Here is a 19,415-nt window from a genome sequence, read left to right as displayed (position 1 = left end):
AAGTCCAGACTATCTATCAGGCTTTCCCTAGTATTGGACCACCTCCAGGAGCCCAAGTCGGCACTCAAGGCCATATTATTCTGCATTCTCTCCCCCCGTTACTTCCCGAGGGGTTTAACAAACTGGCCCAGCAAATTAAGTCCGGCTCCCCTTCGGATCTGTTAAAACCTGCCCTTTTTAGAGACCAGTCTTTTGTGGGACGCTCCACGTTGTGCTCCCTGATCAATCTCTCACTGGCTTTGGGCATGGTTCTGGCCAAATGGAAGCAGGCGGTGGTCTCTCCAATTTTGAGGAAGCCTTTGTTGGACCCTTCACAACCGGAGAACTACCGTCCAATTTCATTGCTCCCCTGGCCGGCGAAAGTTGTGGAGGCACACGTTAATCTGGTCCTCTCAGACCATCTTACACGGGCCAATGTCCTGGACCCCACGCAGAACGGTTTCCGTGCCGGCCACAGCACGAGACAGCCCTCCTTGCCATGGTGGAGCATTTGCGTGCGGTGTTGGATGCAGGTCAGACGGCGGCGCTTGTATTATTAGACCTTAGCGCCGCCTTTGACACCGTCTCGCACCGTATTCTTCTGCACCGCCTGGAGGAGATTGGAATCGGTGGGCTCGCTCTGCAGTGGTTTCGCTCCTTTCTCGGCAATCGCTCTTTTTGCGTTGCCACCCTGCCTCACCAGTCCAAATTCCATCCTCTGGCCATGGGGGTTCAGCAGGGATCCTCGCTGAGTCCCACGTTATTCAATCCATACGTGAGACCGCTGGCTGATGCCGTCAAGCAGTGGGGCATGAACATGGTCTCATATGCCGACGACACTCAGCTAGCGGTTACTATCAGCGGGGATGCTGAGCAGAATGCCCCTAGGTTTCAGAGTAGACTGAGGGCGGTGGCTGGTTGGATGAATGCCAACTGTCTCCAACTCAACGCAAAAAAGACTGAAATCATGATTGTCGGTAAGAAAGCGGAACTCTGGGGGGACAGGTGGTGGCCTCCAGAACTTGGGCCGCCCCCGACTCCGGTCACGGAAATAAGAAATCTGGGAGTCTGGCTGGAACCCACCCTTAGTTTCGCCGGCCATACTAAGAGAACTGCGGCCTGCTGTTTTGGTGTTCTCCGGGGCTTAAGACCGGTCCTTAAATTTTTTGATGCCTCGGCCAGGCAATTGGTGATTCAGGCGACGGTGATCTCCCGGCTGGATTACGCCAGCTCTTTATTGTTGGGGGCCAATTAGGCAGAAATTACTCGCCTGCAGTGCGTTCAAAACGCTGCTGCCAGAGCGGTAGTTGGCCTTCCTAGGTTCTGCTCCGTCTCAAACACTCTACGCTCCTTGCACTGGCTGCCGGTCAAGATGCGAATCCAGTTTAAGGTCTTATGTTTGGCCTTTAAAATTTTGAAAGGTTCCGCTCCCCAGATCCTTACCAACCTCTTGTCCCTCTATATTCCGACCCGCTCTCTCATATCCTTTGGCCAAGCTCTCGCTGTGGTTCCCCAGTTTAAGCTTAGTCGTGCTGGGGGCCGGTCTTTTCGTGTGAAAGCGGCAGCGCTTTGGAATTCTCTTCCTGTAGAAATCCGTCTGATGGAGGATCTATTTCTGTTTCGAAAGGCTATCAAAACTTTCTTGTTTTAATTTTGCCCTGTAGCTGTATCCTTTTTCATTCCTTGCTTTTAGCGATGCTGTGTTCTACCTTGTCGTGCGCCGGGACGCTCCTTTGCTGGAGCAGCTGCGCGCATTATAAGTACCCATAGCATACCATAGCATAGCAATGGCCATACATGTTTACAGTTCTGAACCAAATTGGTTTTCCTCCCTTCTTTTTACAATGGATTAGGGTGCTCTATGAAGAACCAGTTGCCAGGGTGAGAGTGAACGGGTGGGTGTCATCTCAGATACCGATTAAGGGCGGCACGCTGCAGAGGTGCCCACTGTCACCAATGCTATTCTCGCTTGCCCTTGAACCCCCTAGCCTGTAAGCTCTAGCCTGCAAAAGCATGGGTTAGCTGCTTTGCGATTCTGACAGAGGCCGCTGGTCGTTTCACTGTACACAGACGACATGTTACTATTTGTGCGGAAACTTGAGGTGTACTTGCCTGAATTGCTCCGGGATTATATCAAATTTGAACGGTTCTCGGGTCTCTGGATTAACTGGTCGAAGTTGGTGGTCTTTCCCCTAATGGCACACATGAAGGAGATCGAGCTGGAGTTCACGTTGTCCTGGACGTGGGCCCCAGTGAAGTATCTGGGGGTTTGGTTGCATATGGACCCGGAGGTAGTGATTTCGGAGAACTATGGTCGTGCGATCACATCTATCACTGAGCAGGCCGAGCGATGGGCGCATCTAAGCCTCTCTTTGCCGGATAGAATTGCAGTTGTAAAAATGTCCTTTCTCCCCAAGCTATTGTATTTTTTGCCAATATCCCTATTAAATTGAATGTGGCACTATTCAGAACTCTCCAGTCCGTGTTATTGACATTCGTTTGGGGCGGAAAAAGGTACAGGTGCAGGTGGGACCTTCTAGTGCAGCTGTTTGAGCGGGGGGGCTTTGAGGCTCCGGATCTTAGGTTATACTATCTTTGTACTCAGGCTCAGTTTGCACATTATTAACATTTCCCGCAGCGTTTTCAACCTCATGTGGCAATAGAGGTGGATGCGGTGCTCCAATGGCAGTGCAGGCAGCAACTCTGTCGGGGGGCACTGGTGGTCCTTGGACTGAGATCAATCCAGTACAATGTACGGCATGGGTTTGGTGACAATTGGCAGAAAGAGCTCAACTATCGTATCTTTATGCTCCATTGTTGCCTCTGGTGTCACATCCGGATATATTTACCTGCACAAACTGCACATTACATGCATCCTCCCATCATTCTACTGCTGTCTCTACATCCTCTGGAAGCTACCACAGCATGTCCAGTGGACAGGGACCCAGCATTCACTGAAGAAAAAACAACAGGCTCTGCTGCACAGCCTCCTTCCACAGTTCAGCCAGCTGCACAGCAGAATAGAGGAGCAGGTGATTGATGGTTCCACTGCCTTTTCATTGGCCATGTGCAAAACTGTGCACTGCTAGCATTGGGAATCTCAAGTGCAAGCATGCAAACAGAGTTCCTGTAACTTTTGTTGTTTGTAGAATTGTGTTCTAGGCAGGTACACTGCTGTTGAACTGTGTGCACTGAGTGGCGTTGACTTCTCATAACTGTTCACATGGGACGAAGGTATCATTGCTCACAGGAAATCTACCCATTAATGCCACTTGTTCACCCCCTAGACATTGTTGGCAAATTTATCCTGAACAATGTGTAAAATTGCGTGACTCTGAAAAGTGTAGCATGTGACTTAGGGGCTGTCACCATGTCATCCTCACAGGTCGACTCTCATCCGAAGGCCAAGATGTGGCAGACCATCGCCCGGACAGTTCGTTCAGGGGGGGTCACCAACTGACGCGCCTGCCACTGCCAGAAGAGGTGGCAGGACCTCCAGGGCTGGTCACGGAGGATTGCGTGGGTCCAACTGAACCAGTCACCTCCATGCAAGAGGGGCGGACGATGGACCCTGACCCCCACATGCTCCGGATTCTGGCAGTGGTCTTCTCTGACATGGATGGGCAGTTGAAGGCCAGACTGCAGCAAGAAGGGGATGAGTATGTACCATGTCACACACCTATGTTCAAATCTCTCACCCTGCTGCCCCTCTTACAGTTCGTAAGTCATCCAAACACAAAGTTCTGTCTCAAACGATGCAATTATGCACCATGACTAGTAAATTCTAGAGGTGGGCGTAGTGCTTCGCTCCGTCCACGGAGTGTATGTAGTGTTGCCTACTTCGCGATTCGTAAAATAGGCGTAGTAGGCAACACTACGCACACACCATGGCGGAGCAAAGTTGCCTGCCACCCGCCTCCCTCCCGCCCTTTTGTAAATGCCCTCCAAATGATTTAAAACATTGTAAAATTAATTAAAACGACTTACCTGACATGCGGCGTCCCGGGGCTCCCTCTTCCTTTCTTCTTGCGAGAAATGCGCATGCGTGGCGCCCCGCATGCGCATTTGTCAGGAAGAAGTGGCGAGAAACTAGGAAGAGGGAGCCCCGGGACGCCGCATGTCAGGTAAGTCGTTTTAATTAATTTTACAATCTTTTAAATCATTTGGAGGGTATTTACAAGAGGGTGGGAGGGAGGTGGGCGGCGCGTAGTGGGGCTACGCGAAGTGTGTGGGTGGGCGTAGATTTCCCCCCACTTCGTGGTTCTTCGCGTAACCCCACTACACCCACTACGCCCAGGGTTGGTAAATTCCCTATTGTGCCCTTTTCCATCTGTGGCATGTGGGTCACTTATGTCCAAGGTAGTCCCATGCTCATCTGATCAACACAATCTACAACAACATGTGCATGGAGATGACCTTCAGGAATGATGCAATTGTGTGACATTTGTCAGCACAGTGATTAATGTATGACCTGTAATTAGTGTGGTTCAAATATATATGTGCAGTATGTTGCAAGTGGAGCACACAGGTGTGTGATGCCAATGCTATACATCATGGCTGCAGGTGACCCTAATGTGGATGCCTTGTTGAGTTATCTAACTTATCTTGCTCAATCTGGCAAATTTCTGACCCAGCTGTAGTGCTCAGCATAATCACATATATCCCATGGAGGGGGTATGCTAAGGGGGGGTATGCTAATTCTGGGCAACTGTGACACTGGCCTATCACATGTTTGTATGTTTTATTCCTTTTTCCCTATCAAAAGGAGAGAATCCATATGTCAGACTCTGTTACAGTGGCTACACATGACAATCTTTGACATACACAGGTTGTCACTGGTGGAAACAAGGCTGCATTTCAAATGTATTGTTTATGTTTTGCATACACAACTGTTTCCATGTGTATAAAATCTCTTGACTATACATACTTGTGGCTTAGTTATCCATATGCATGATGCACAACTTTCATCATGGTAGATGTCAACTGTGCATCCAATTTCCTTTGTGAGTTCACAAACCCTGATGGTGAACAAGAGCAATGTCAGATTGTAAAAGTGAGTAAATTGTGTCTACCGCTTAAGGGACATGCAGACTTGTCAACCAAAGATGTGGACTGAAGTAGTCTGGAAAGGATTCATACACAGTAGTGACTGAAATCATTTGATGTTGAGGTTCTGTACAACTAGTCCAAACAGATGGTGCATCCAGACAGGCCAGTGGCATAGTCTACCTGAAGCATTGTAATGAATGATGGAATCATTTGTCTTCAATTTTTGTTTGACATTGTACACATATGTAACTGTTGGGTTGTATACAATATGCATGACATCCTGGAGAATCTCCCTAACACTGTCCTTGGCTGACAAAAGACAGTAGACTAAGCGCCTCTCACCCTAGCTAGGCCTACCAACTTGTTGATTACAACATGAGAATCAGATATGTGACCTGACAGCAGGGGATCTAAGACAGTGGACAAATAACCACTATCATTGTTATCTGTGGAAACCTGCTGTATTGCAGGCTGATCATTTTCCAAGTTAGGCCATAGCCATGGCTTCAAAATTTGATGACTGGAGATTAAAGAATGTTTACAATGTCACATTTCAAATGTGTGCATACAATTTGTAGTGTTAGTTCAAGACTCCCTTGCAGGAGATGAGACAAGTATGTCAAGACACAAGACCGTCAAGAGCATTACAAATCAGACCACATGCTACGTAGTGTAGGAGTTGATAGTGTGGTTGTGGGATTTGACATTGATCTAACCGATCAAATCATGTGTCTGGGATCCATGGTTAACTGGCAGACTGGCAAGTGCCATGTACACATATGTGTAATGTGTAGAAAGCTATAGTCAAAATAATGTATATGCTTGCTTTGTGATGATTTGTGATGATACCCATGTGTCAAATACATGCTGATGACTCATGTGAATCTCTCTGGCATTTTTGTTCACAGCATCAGCACCGGCTTCTGGAGGAGGCAGTGCCATGGACCACGGGGAAGCAGCTCACCAGACTTGGTCCAGTGAAGAGAAGGGACCTTGTGGCGCAGAGGGTGAGGGGAGCCACACTGAGGGTAGCTCCAGATCACCATCAGAAGGAGCTGCTGAAGATTACACCTCCAGTGATGACTCCATTCAGGTAGGGGATGAGCCAGGATTGGTTCAAACTACATCTGAGTCTACCACCACCATCTCCACCCTCCCAGTCGCTCCCATGCCCAAAGTCCATGGCTGCTCCCATTTAGGGGAGTATGTCTCCTTTGGGCCAGGCACCGCACCCCCTGCACCAGTCGCCCCTCAACCCCTGCACCAGTCTCCCCTGCTGCCCTGAGTGAGGAAGCCATGGATTTGCTGAAGCAGAGAGCTGTGGGGCAGACATCCATGAGGAATGTCCTCCATGTGCATGCCAGTCTTTTGATACAATTGGTGTCATACATGGAGGGTATCCACTTGGACATGTCTGTCCTACAAAGATAAAACCAAGCACTGGCCTCCAAACTGATGGCAGCAGTGTCCCTGATCCAGCAGTTCCTCACCCCTCCTTCCTCTTACCCATCCACAGTCCCAACTACCCTACCTGACCCAAGGACATGCAAACAGATCAACATTCACATGCAGCAACCAACCCCGCACATATGACTCCAAACACACACGCATGCACACTCAGGGGACTGACAGCACACATCAGGGAGAGGCCAAAACAAACACACACATGCATCCACAGGCACTCTGCATACTTCAGATCCCTCTGCCTCCACAACCCCTACCACTAACTCTTTTGCAATCCCCTCTGCCCAGAAGATATTCCTCTACGACCTTGGCCTCTTCTTCAAAGACCCATCTGCTCCCCTCCCAAGGGGAAGAGGAAATACACCTGTGACATTAAAACCTGGCCCCACCACACCCCCAAAGTGGAATAGCCCAAACAACCCCACCAGAAACATCCTCAGAGAGTCACAAATAAAAACCCCCACCACCCGCCAAAAAAGGTCATTCCAATCCAAGGCACCCCTCCCAAAGATCCAGAGTCATCCCCATCACAGGTTTAGCCATCCACAAATACACAATCCAAAAGAAAGTCAAGCCCAGCCCTCTCCCACGAACATTCCCCCTCCAACTGCCCCCAGTCTGAAACTGCCATTCTAGTGCGCCCCCTCCTCAATATGGCCCATCCACTACAGTGGACCCACACACCTCTCAAGCTTGCCCATCCACTGCAGTGGACCCACACACCCCTTTGTATCCCTTTCCTCCCACAACCCCACACAGTTTTTCCTAGTCCGGTCCCATTGCTGTTTGGCATGCCCCCAGATGCCCCTCACAGGGGATCTAGCCCTTGCACTTACAGTGCAGGCAAGTGCTGGATGAGGATTATCCCTGACCCCCTCAAAGACTTTAAAATATGGACTGGCCATTGGCCTTATGTTAGAGTTTCACAATACTGCATTTTCATGCTGAATAAAGCATGTTGGAAGTTCCTTAATGTTGATTTATGTGTCCCACAACTTGCTTATAAGTCAACTGCCCATTGCTTTCTCATCCAAATGTGTGTGGTGCCATCCTGCTTTTGTCTGGATACTTCATGTTGATGCTGTTTTTTTGTCTGTGCAATATTTAGCATCATGTGTTCACCCACACACAATCTGTAATTATGAGATTTGTGTTTAGGTTGTAATTTGTGCTAGACCACTAATGTTGTGTTTTTAAACTATGCGTGATGCTGTGCCTGGTCACACTGATCTGGACTAGGGGGTGCTATAATGTATGCTCCTTGGCCCTTTACTCCATGTGTTAAGATGAGGGGACTGTGTGTGCCCAGATGTGTAGTGTGTCCGTCTGTCATGCAGATGCCACTGGAGCCTGTGTCACATCTATGTTCTGCAAAGCCACACAGGGGAGTATATTGAAATGAGTTTGTGGAACTGTGCTGACATGGTTTTTGGCCCTAGTGGGCAGTAGTATAGACTTTAATCTTGCTCACATCTAGGATAGGTATTCCTAGCTTATGTTGGTCCTTTTAAGCCCTTTTTCCAGACCTAGAAGAGGATAGCTGCTTAATATGATGATAGATCCCTTATTCTTGACTCTAATCTGTCTATTGCCTATTGGCTTTGACATACTTGCTTATAGTAGAGGGTGGATCTTGTGGTCCTGACTTTATATTACACATTGGTATGGTTTAAGTAGGTATTCTGACAGAGCTAAGGGGTATTTCATCCCTTTCAGGCCTACAGGCCTAGAACTAGATAGACTCCATCTTGATGGAGCTGAGTGGCTTCAGGGGTAAAGGTAAAGTTTACAGTAAGGCTGTTTGTGTGCTAGAGGAGGACCGGTTAGGACTGCTTCTTATCCGAAGAATGTGTTTTTCTCTTGGGCCCAGACGTAACAAGCAGCTGGCCACTGCGGTTGCGTGGAAGCCTGGGAGCTGGCACAGGAATTCGGTAGGAGGCAGCCCTCTGGTGGAAATTTCCATGAAGGGGGAGGAATCCATATTAGCGAGCTACAGGAGAGGAGGAGTGTTCAGTTCAGTTTTGTGTTCATTCCAGCTTGTGTGCAGTTCAGCCTGGAGCTCAGTTCAGCTTGGAGCTCAGTTCAGCTTGGAGAGAGAGAGAGAACAGGATGTCTGCTGGAGCTGCAGAATAGAGTGCAGTTCTTGAATGGAGAAAGAAGGCAGACGATTGCTGAAGATGAGGAGAGAGAGAGCAGTGCAGAGAGCATCAAAGAAGGCTGTCAGCTGGAGCAATTGAACCAGAGGCGTGATGATGTGGTGAAGGAGGGAGAGACGGAGAGAGCCCTAATCCCACCAGAGGCAGAGAGAAATCGTCCCTCTAATAGGTGAGGTAGTCTGAACTAATCACACTTACATCTTAATCTTATCTTTATTCCCTAGGCTTTTGTATTGCTAATCCTTTTCCTTGCAGCGGTGTGTTATAAATTGTATGTCTAATCCTTTTCTTGCAGCGGTGTGTTAAAGTTACTGCTAGTTATAGAGACCCCATAGTTTTGTATATGTGTATTTTATTATTGTTACAATAAACATCCCCATAACTACAGTGCATGAGTTTTTTTTTATGATAAAGCTAGCCTGGCTTCTAGCCAGTTGCCGTTGAGCCACTGATGGATCAGAAGGGAGTAGGAGCGCTTAAATCAAGAAATAACTCAATCACATAGTGTGTATATCTTTGTCCCCATACAGTGAGGGTAATCTCCTTTCCTGGTAGGTATTACTGTTTGAACAGATGCTACCCCTGATCAGGTAAGTAATAGTGAATAATTAGGGAGAGAGGAGACCTGCAACTAAGGGACCAAGTTAGTACACCCTCCCATAATCCTGTAAACAGCGTCTTCTGTTCCAAAGCATAGGTAACCTTTTTCCTCCTAGTCAGATGTTACAGCCAGAACAGATGCTGCCCCTGATCCGGTAAGTCTGAATAAATAGGGAGAACAGGGAGCCCTTGAGCTAGGGAATTGTTGACACTAAGTAATTCGGCTATCCCATAATATTATTGTAGTAGCAGACCCTTAGTGAAGAGACAGAAAACTGAAGGTGTTCATAGGAATGTGGTCGTCATTGATATGCGGCGTTAATGAGAGCGTTGGGGGGGAGACCAACGTGGAGGTTCGCGGGACTGTGGACCGAGTGTAAGTGAGAGCGTCAGGGGGGATGACTGGCGTGTAGGTTTGCCGGATTGTAAACCGTTTGGAAAAGAGAGCATTGGGTTCTGCAGGCCCATGTGTAGACGCACCGGATTGTGTGTCATATCTGCCCTGGGGTAGATTAGTCTGGGTCTGAGTGGCCGCGAGACTATAAGATATCCTTAGTCATCAGTGAGTATTCTTAGTATCCCTATAGATTTAGTGGTGTTTCTGATAATATGAGCTTGTATATTGCGAGTTCCCCATCCTCAGGTAGGTAACCAGGTGCCTGGATAGATGGTCCTGAGGAGGGATGTGGTTACGTTTTGGCTGGGTTAGAGGGGCCCCTAGGGGCTGATCCCCATCTAAGCAGAAAATCCGGTCATTACAGGAACCTAACTGGTGGTGTGTATAGCAAGGTTAATATTGCCTGTAATGAGCTGGTACACACAAGGGAAGAGGTAATGGAGACTGGTGTAACGTTACTTTTTGTGTGGTGTAGACTCCTATGTGATGGCGAAAGTATGATTTAGGAGAATGTCAGAGGGTGTGGGTTGTTATTAAAGTACATTGGCAGTTCTTATGTTGGTGACCTAGTGTGTCCACATTGTCCCCATGTGAGTGCTTGACATGCAGGTGTGTGATTCAGAGTATGCCAGCTTGATTTCCTGCGTCCATAGTGCCCAATCTATGGTAGGAATGTGTAGATGTGATAGGGGAATATCCAGCTGGACATGGTTGGATTTTTGCAGGTGATGAGAGCTGTGGTCTGTGGCACTATTGTGCAATTGGGCAGCGATAGTGCATTTTTGATGAGGGAGGTTTTTTGATACTGCGCATGTGTCCTTGGTGTTCTTGCTTATGGAAGTCGTATGTGGATGTGACTGGGTCTCATGGAGACATGGATTAAATAGACATATGTGACAGAGTTGACAAGTGTTTGTGAAGGTATGTACACAAGTAGTGTGATTATGGGTTCTGGATGGTGAAATGTGATGTGCTGTAGAGTTATAGTATGTTGTGTTTGATTCTGCAGATGGATCTTTACGCAAGTGACAAGTGGTTGGACTATTCTCAAGAATATGTGATAACCATTGCAGAATTAGCTTGATACAACTCTTCACATCGAATATGCCTCCTTATCCCGCCGTCTTTTAGTCCGCAGGGAATCACAACGCGGTCGTTACAACAACTGCGTTGTGATTCCGCATACCATTACTCCGCAAGTCGGAACAACAACTTGCAGAGGGGGGGCACTGGATGTTGGAAAATTATGAATTACTATTCCTACTCCAGTCTGTGTGGACAGTAGGGAAGGTGTTGGACTTTAAATGCAACACCCCCCCCCCCTCCGCAAGTCATTGTTCCGACTTGCAGAGTTGGGTATGCGGAATCCCAAAGCGGTCGTTATAACAACCGCATTGTGATTCCCTGCGGACTAAAAGTTTTGCTGTAAACGTTCTTTACCCTTCACATCGCAGTCTATTGCAATAACATAACACTGTGTTAACTTTGTAATTGCAACCCGGGGGCACCATGCGATAGTCACAGGATAACGCGCCAAATGACCGCCTAAAAAAATGCGAAGCATGAACGCGAAAAAGTTGTGATGCTCCAAATCACAATACAAAAAAAATCGACAGGCCTGCAATTCCCATGCGTTATGTGGTGAAATGCATTATATAAGCAACAACAAAAAACACACCAAAACCAAATCAAACTGCGTAGCACCATGGATGCACCCGGACCGAGGGCAAGGAGAAGAGTAGAGGAGGACAGGGTTCAGTCCGCAGGAAGCCTGGATTATCATCGCAGAGGTGATAGAACACTACCAACAACTGTTCGTCACCTCCACTGCGTCATTAGCAACACAAACGGAAATATGGCAGTCCATCGTGAACAACTTGAATGCATTCGGAGTGTTAAGGAGGTCAATGGAGGAGGTCAAGAGGCACTGGCATGATGTGCAAAGCCAAACCAAACAGAAACTCGCTGCTAACAGGAAGGGAGCAAAGGCGACTGGATGTGGGAGTCCTGCGCCACAGGAGGAGCTGGAAGAAATGGTGGCCACAGTCATCTGTGTGGAGATGGTGCAAGGAGTTGGGAGCCCAGACATAGCTTGATATGACCTGACCCAACAGCAACAGGGTGAGTAACGACCAGTGACTTGGGGGATGGAGGGAGATGGGCACAATGGCATACATGCATAATCACGTGTAGCACACTTCATGTCAGGGACTGTCTGGGACTATGTGGGGAACACAGTCAGGGACTTGGACAAGGACTGGGAACTGGGTAGAAGATGTACACAGAAAGGAGGAGTACAGTGCTGCCCAGGATCATACAGGAAGTCAGAGGAGAAAGAGGGATCCAAAGGGGAAGCCTGTACAAGTGAACAAGATGAGTAAGACTCAGAATTGAAGGGCATTTACAAGGCAATTTAGCATTCAGACTAACTACACCCAGGATGGACGTGCAAGACATATATATATAATACAACATTAACAATAAAGGGGGTGTGGGGTAAAGCACTCAGGAGCTCCACATGGTAAGACTGAAGCTCAGTAAGTTTCTTACCCGCAATTGCTGTTACAGATACTGACTGCAAATACCCACATGTAGGATATGCATGCAAAGGCAGGGTCTGTGGAGCTTATACCTAAAGTGATGTTATAAATGTAACTCAAAGACAAAACTCACAGTGAACAAGAAACACCACCTAGGTAGTCAGCTGAGCCCACGGATCCTGGCGATCAAACAGGAACGCGCAAAGCAGTAACAGCAAAGGGGTAGAACTAAACACAAGCACAATAGACAAGGGGCTAGCAAGGAAGAGTGCTTAACAGGAAAGGAAGGAAATGACAGGGCACACTTGGCAGAAAGCAGGTAACAAACATACAAGGTAACAAAAGTAAGACAGCAGAATAGAAAGGCAGCAACTAGAACTGGAACCAAGGAAATGGGAAGCAAGGCAGGGACTGGAAACGGATATACAGAAGGGGAGGCTACAAGGGTATACTAGAATAGTGCAGGTTAAGGAATCAAGAAAACAAAGTAGAAGAGAGGGCAGTGCTGGGGCAGGAACAAGAAGTGAGGTAAGGCTCAGGAGTCAAGGCAGCACTGCAGACAGTGCTGGTTCAGGAACAGGGAACTGCCAAAGCTTCAGGAGTCAAGGTAGCACTGCAGGCAGTGCTAGTTCAGGAACAGGGAAATTACCAGAGCTTAGGAGTCAAGGTAGCACTGCAGGCAATACTGGTTCAAGGAAACAGGACATAGCTACAGCTCAGGAAAAAAGCAGTGCAAATCAGGAACAAGAAATAGCTAAGCCCAGGAACAAATAATAACTATAGCTCAGGAACTCGGGAAACAAGGTAGCACTGCAGGCAGTGCTAATTCAGGTACAGGGAATATCTATAGCTCAGGAACTCAGGAAACAAGGTAGCACTGCAAGCAGTGCTAATTCAGGAGAAGGGAAACTGCTGCAGTTCAGGAACAAGGAATAATAAGGCTACGGGGTCAGGGTAGCACTGCAGGCAGTGCTAATTCAGGAACAGGGAAAACAGCAGCAGGTCAGGAACAAGGCATAATTAAAGCTCAGGAAACACTGGAAACAAGAATAGCAAAAGCTCAAGGAACTCTGGAACCAAGGATTGGTCTCACCAGTAAACAGCTGCAATGACCAACCTTTGCCTGAAGGGAGCTGGGGCTTAAAAGAGCTCACAGTAATCACATGCAGCTGGTGTGAGCAGGCTAGCAGCAGCCAGCTACAGGTGAGCTGAATTCCTCCACCCATCCTTGGCCTGCAGGGGTGGAGACAAAGCAGTGAGCAGGGAATTCTGGGTAATGGAGTTTCAGGCATGAGTAGGCTGGCTTTAAGTCTAAGCAGGCTGGCTGTCACAAAACCCGGCATGGATTGGGAATGGATGTCAATTCTCAAATAGTGTCCAAATGGCTGGAAGTCAAGATATGCATGCAGGGGAGTGTCTGGAGGCATATTAGAACACTGGAAAGCCCCACAATTCGGCCCCCTGGTGGTGGGCACGAGAGCACAGGGAGCGAATTGTGACACTTCACACACACAATGATTGTGTAACATGTCCCTGATACCCTTGGCACACTGCAGCACACATAGAAACACCAAGAAGGCCCCATACACTATGTGCACAAAAGGGCCCCCTCTCTATCACCAATCCCGCACCTACCCATGCACCTGTTCTGAATCCAGGAAAGCAGGGGCTCTGTGACCAAAATACACCAAAATACATGACATGGTGCACGACACTGAGGTGACCCAGTTTGGATCACATCTTCAAAGTACCAGGTCACACTCTGACACATCCATGTGCACATACAACCCTTGACGCCAACAACACATCTGCAGACAAACAATGCACAAATGACCCAAGTCGTCAACATCTCAGCACCAGAAAAGCACAAAAGTTAAAGAAACGCACACCGCATCAAAGGGATAAGGGGCCGCTAAATCATAGCTGCAGGGGCAACTCTCCCACAATGCAGCACACACACATAGAAATCACAGCACATCAACAATGATGACAATGTGGTACAAAGTGCAACACTTACACCACAGTACAGAGGACACAACTGGTGCCGCTTGTGCGTAGATACTGGCTAATCACATCTAGCATTGCATGACACTGTAAGATGATAATGTACGAGTACAACCTCACATCCATCATGTAGTCGAAATGTCCACTGTCTCCCATCAAATAGCCAGCTTCACCAAAACAGTTACAATGTACATTGTCATGCATTCTATATGTAAACATCTACAATGTGTCAACATACATGGGACACACTGTTAACCTGCATCTCCCCTTCACATTGCAGAGGGACAATCAAAACCTCCTGCAGAGCAGAACACACATCTCTTCAGTGATAATGAAGAAGACACCCTGCACATTTCCTCAGACACTCTCCAATGGCTAATGGACAGCCTCCGCACCTCACCCCCAGAAGCAGGGCAGCCAGCTGCATCAAGGTGACCCACCCCCTGCACAGACCACACAGCAGTAAGCACACACCACCACGGCTGGCTCCCAGGACCCCAACGACCAACACATGGTATTCCAACCCTGTGTGGTAGGGTGCCAGGAGCTGATCAGCTGTTTGACCTCATGGCAGCCAAACTCGATGCCATACGAGGGTGTCTGAGTCCCATCAGGGGCCACTTACTGTCCCTAATTGACACCCACTGTCCGCACCATGCTCTCTAACAATCCTTGGCTGACATCGCTTGGGCCATTACTCGTATACAAGAACTGTCTAGTCAGACAGGCTCCAGCAAAGACAACACTGAGTTGGCAGAGATGCGGAGGACAATGGAGACCATGGAGCCGAGGCAGGCTGGAAGTATGGTTGCCACGGCTGAACACCAGTGGACTGTAGCTGGGATCTTCCATGCCTTGCAGATACTCAAACTCATCTTGCCATTGCTGCCACAGAGCCTGCACCAGATAACTGCTGCAGAAACTTCAACACACTCATCTCCGCCCCTGATGTGTCATTGACACACAGTGATGCAGCCCTCTCACCTTTGCACCCTGATGTGTCAGTGGCCCACAGTGATGCAGCCATTACACCACCACACCCACCTGACACACCGGACACAGACGACATCTCAAAGAAGTAAGATGTGGAGGATAATGCCTGTGTGAGGAAGGAGGGAGTAGCATCCATCCCCGCCATATGACCTTTTCCTGCCTGTTTAAGCTCTATGCATCATGCTATGGAACAACACCTCCCACTGCCCCTTGAAACACTCTGAGACATTCACCTGGACCCCGGCATGGACTGTCATATCTCCTCTGGTTACCAATGACACAGTAATCCGGCTGTGGACTGAGCTCTTCCTCTTCAAATTAACTTTTCATTCCCCCAAGGACTCTGGTTGGCCCACCACTGGGCAACCATGTAATGTGGGCTTGGCATGGCCATGTATTGCTCCAGCTCCATCACTCACCAGATTGTGAATAAAACATTCACAGGTGTGTCATGACTATGTTCACTCAAGTATAAAAGTATGGATGAATGTAGTGACATTGATTGCACTAAAAGGTACACCCTGGTAAATGACATCAATGCGTATGTTTGACCCTGACATACATGGCAATTGGATGACTGTAAAGGTGTGAACTAGCTGTGGCCTCATTGCACATGAACAACAATCTCGCAACCCCCCAACGTAACCCCCAAGTCAATGTATTAAATAGGGCTGTGTGTAGAAATATCAAATTTGATACCAGGCCTGAAGTGGTGTCCCCATCACATGTGATAACAGAACGTCTCTTCGCATACCTACTCACACACATCTGTGTGGACAGAATCAGTTTTGATGGATAACATTGATCTACATGGCAAGAAGTTGGACATCATACTCACACTGCTGAAGACACTTAAGAGCACAGGTCTCCCAGGAACTATCCCATCCAACATGTCTGGCCCATAGAGGTGGAGCTGTCAATAGGGACTCACCCGCATTGTACATGCATCAGTCAGTCCCTCCCTGTGTACAGACACTGCTCATTGAGGCACACAATTTGTCATTCCAATCAACACTCATCACAGTTGTACACTAGCGAAGCTGCGTAGACTTTATTAGCATGTGCGTGTCTCTACGGGCAAGGCAAGGGCCACAAAATGCAGACCAATGCTTAGACACTTACAGGCAGTATAGGAACATGTCGAGGTGCAAGACATGGGGAGGCAAAAATGAACACAAATCATTACAGATAGCAACGCACTGAGCCCACCTTGCCTTGCTGGACAAGTCATGTGATGTTTGGCGTATGCTCATTGCCCCATGTCAGGGGACATGACTCACAGCCCAGAGGATCTGCAGAGTGCTGTACCACTGGACTGAGCCGACTGTGTGCTCTGCTGACAGTGAGCAGGTGAATGGATCGTACAAGGTCACATGTCGTACTACATTGCCATGTGTGTACTCTCCCCCAGCAGTATGTCCGATTTGGGGACATTGCTAAATGACGCTGTGCAGCTCCGCCCATGGGTCTGCATCACCTTGCACAGGTGTGCGTAAACACGCGTAGGTGCACGCACATGCATTCTGAGTCCAGGCGAAGGAAGACATGTCCACTGGTGACATATGTGACCATTCCTCCAAGATGCAACAAGGGAACCTGTGCTGTAGGTGACAATCAGTTGTGGCTGCAAGAACGTAGTTACTGTTTCAACAGCACATCGTTGTCGAGTTCAAGGAACACGAGAGAGAGACAATCCATTATCTGGTCCGGGCAGCTGTGCTCCGTCCACGTTGTTTCACCAATTCGCTACACAGCCCAATAGGGGAGCGCCTCGATGTGGTTACTGCACTCGAGGAGTTGTGCAATCTCCCATGCACATCTGCCAGCACATACGCCAAATATCAAGGCATCCCATGCACGGGTATCATGGTTACACTCCTGTTTGTGGGCCAACAGGGGGCTCACACACAAGTCATTATCCAGTTCAGCTACCGTTGTGTTGGATAGGCAGACCTCCATGGGCCACTCGAATGTGAATGAATGACAGTGGAACCAGGGCTGGACGTAGGTGACTTATGCAAGACGGAAACTCAGATGGTAACTGATGAGCAACACTACCAGTGGCAGTGATCCCAGCAGATGCAGCATTTATACACAGTACAGTTCCACTTGATAGGGGTTGCACATGTGCCCGGGATTGCCTGCCATTGCGTTTGTTGGTCTACTAGCACCAGCACTCACCTGGCCAGCAGCAGTTATGTGGATGATATGAAACAGCTTGGAGCAATGAGTCGTATTTGTGTGCAATGTTTCGACATATGGGTTGTTTTTTACTTATGTGTCAAGGGCATCCCATGCAGGTGTACCTCAAGCAGGGACAATCGTGTGTGGGGTGTGGACAAGTCGTTTTTTATAATGCAGTTTGTGGTGTGGGAGTCGTCATGATCTGGTATGGTATCTCTCGCAGGGGGGGCCAGCCGCATTCAAATCCAAGGTGGGAGGTTCAGGTGTCCTTCTTCCTTGTGCATTGAGACAATGGAGCTTTCATACCTAATGTGAGTCTGATTACTGCTTGCATTTTTTAAATTTGATGTGGCCTTCACGTTGCAATTGATGCCAGGCCTTAGACTTAGTGTGCACCAATAGCGATACACATGCAACAGTTGAAATGAATGATCCAACAGCCTTATTGGCCTTGCGCTCCTTGTGCAATTTCTCTCTTTCTCTATCTTTCTCTCTGTCTCTATCTCTCTCTCTCTCTCCCTTTCTTTCTCTCTATCTATGTCTCTCTCTCTCTCTCCCTCTCTTTCTCTCCATCTCTATCTCTCTCTCTCTCCCTCTCTTTCTCTCTTTCTCTCTCTCTATCTCTGTCTCTCTGTCTCTTTTGCTCTCTCTCTCTGTCCTTTGATGAGCGCATGACACACCTTCTTATTCAGAATTTTGTCTTGCAGTCTGTGACTTACAGATTGTCCTGAGAAGACCCGCCATGAATCTTCAAAATAGTTGTTTTGTGTTTATTCTGAATAAATAAAACAAATTATTTGGAAATTCTAAGATGAATGTATGATTCTCCCTTTTTTGACCATACATGTATGTTAGGTGTTGTAATTGTGCGACATCAGGCAAATTGTTTTGTTCATGATTTTGTAATGTTGATGTGACATATTTTTGTCCTGGGGGTGGTGTAGTCTTGGGGTGGTGGCGGTGGGTGTTGTTGGCCTCTTGGGGCACTGGAATGCATGGTCAGTAGCTCCATAACTGCCCTCAAGCACGCCACCCGCAAACACCACCAGCTGATCCGCACCACCAAGAAGACAGCATTCAAAGAACGACTGGACAACAACGCCCACAACAGCAAGGAACTCTTCAGCATCGTCAAAGAGCTCTCCAACCCCAACGCCGGGAACAACTACATCACTCCCTCGCAAGACCTCTGCGACTCTCTCGCCTCGTTCTTCCACCGCAAGATCGCCGAAATACACAACAGTTTTGGCGCAACAACCAAGCACCCAACCACCAAACCTACGCCCCCCACCACCACCCTCTGCGCCTGGACCGCGGTCAGCACTGAAGACACCACCTGCACGATGAACACCATCCACTCTGGATCCCCAACCGACTCCTGCCCCCACCACGTCTTCAACAAGGCCGACTCCATCATCGCACCCCATCTCAGGGACATCATCAATGCCTCCATCAACACCGCCACCTTCCCGGAAAGCTGGAAGCACTCCGAGCTCAGCGCCCTCCTGAAGAAACCAACAGCGGACCCCACCGACCTCAAGAACTTCCGCCCCATCTCGCTCCTCCCTTTTCCTGCCAAAGTCATCGAGAAGACCGTCAACAGACATGAGTGGATTTGAGGGATCTAGTCAACGGAGGAGAGGGCATGCAGGCTGATGAAGTCTGTGATGTCTTCTCTGAAACGTGTGCGTGGTCCTGGGGGTCCGTAGATGAGGGTGCCTCAGAGTGTGGTCTTGGGGTGGGTGTGTATCTGGAAGTGGAGGTGTTCGGCGGCGGTGAAAGTGCAGTACGTTAGTAGATGATGATGGATGTTATAGTTATCTCAGATAACAGTAACTGTTGAAATACACTGATTTTGTGCAAGTGTAAGATGAGCCTAAACATAACATCGCTGTAACTTTTATTTTTTCAGGGATTTTCTAAGTATTTTAAATTCTATTTCCTAACTATAACATCCCTGTAACCTTTGTTTTTTTCATTGAATTCCTTAAGTTTTTCAATCTATTTCCTACCTGTAACTTTTGAAAATGAGTGTGTGAATGAGTGCAA

The sequence above is a fragment of the Lissotriton vulgaris genome, chromosome 2_1 (assembly GCF_964263255.1).
Source record: "Lissotriton vulgaris chromosome 2_1, aLisVul1.2, whole genome shotgun sequence".
NCBI lineage: Eukaryota > Metazoa > Chordata > Amphibia > Caudata > Salamandridae > Lissotriton > Lissotriton vulgaris.
The sequence above is the reverse complement of the archived record's forward strand: the minus strand, read 5'-3'. Positions refer to the sequence as shown.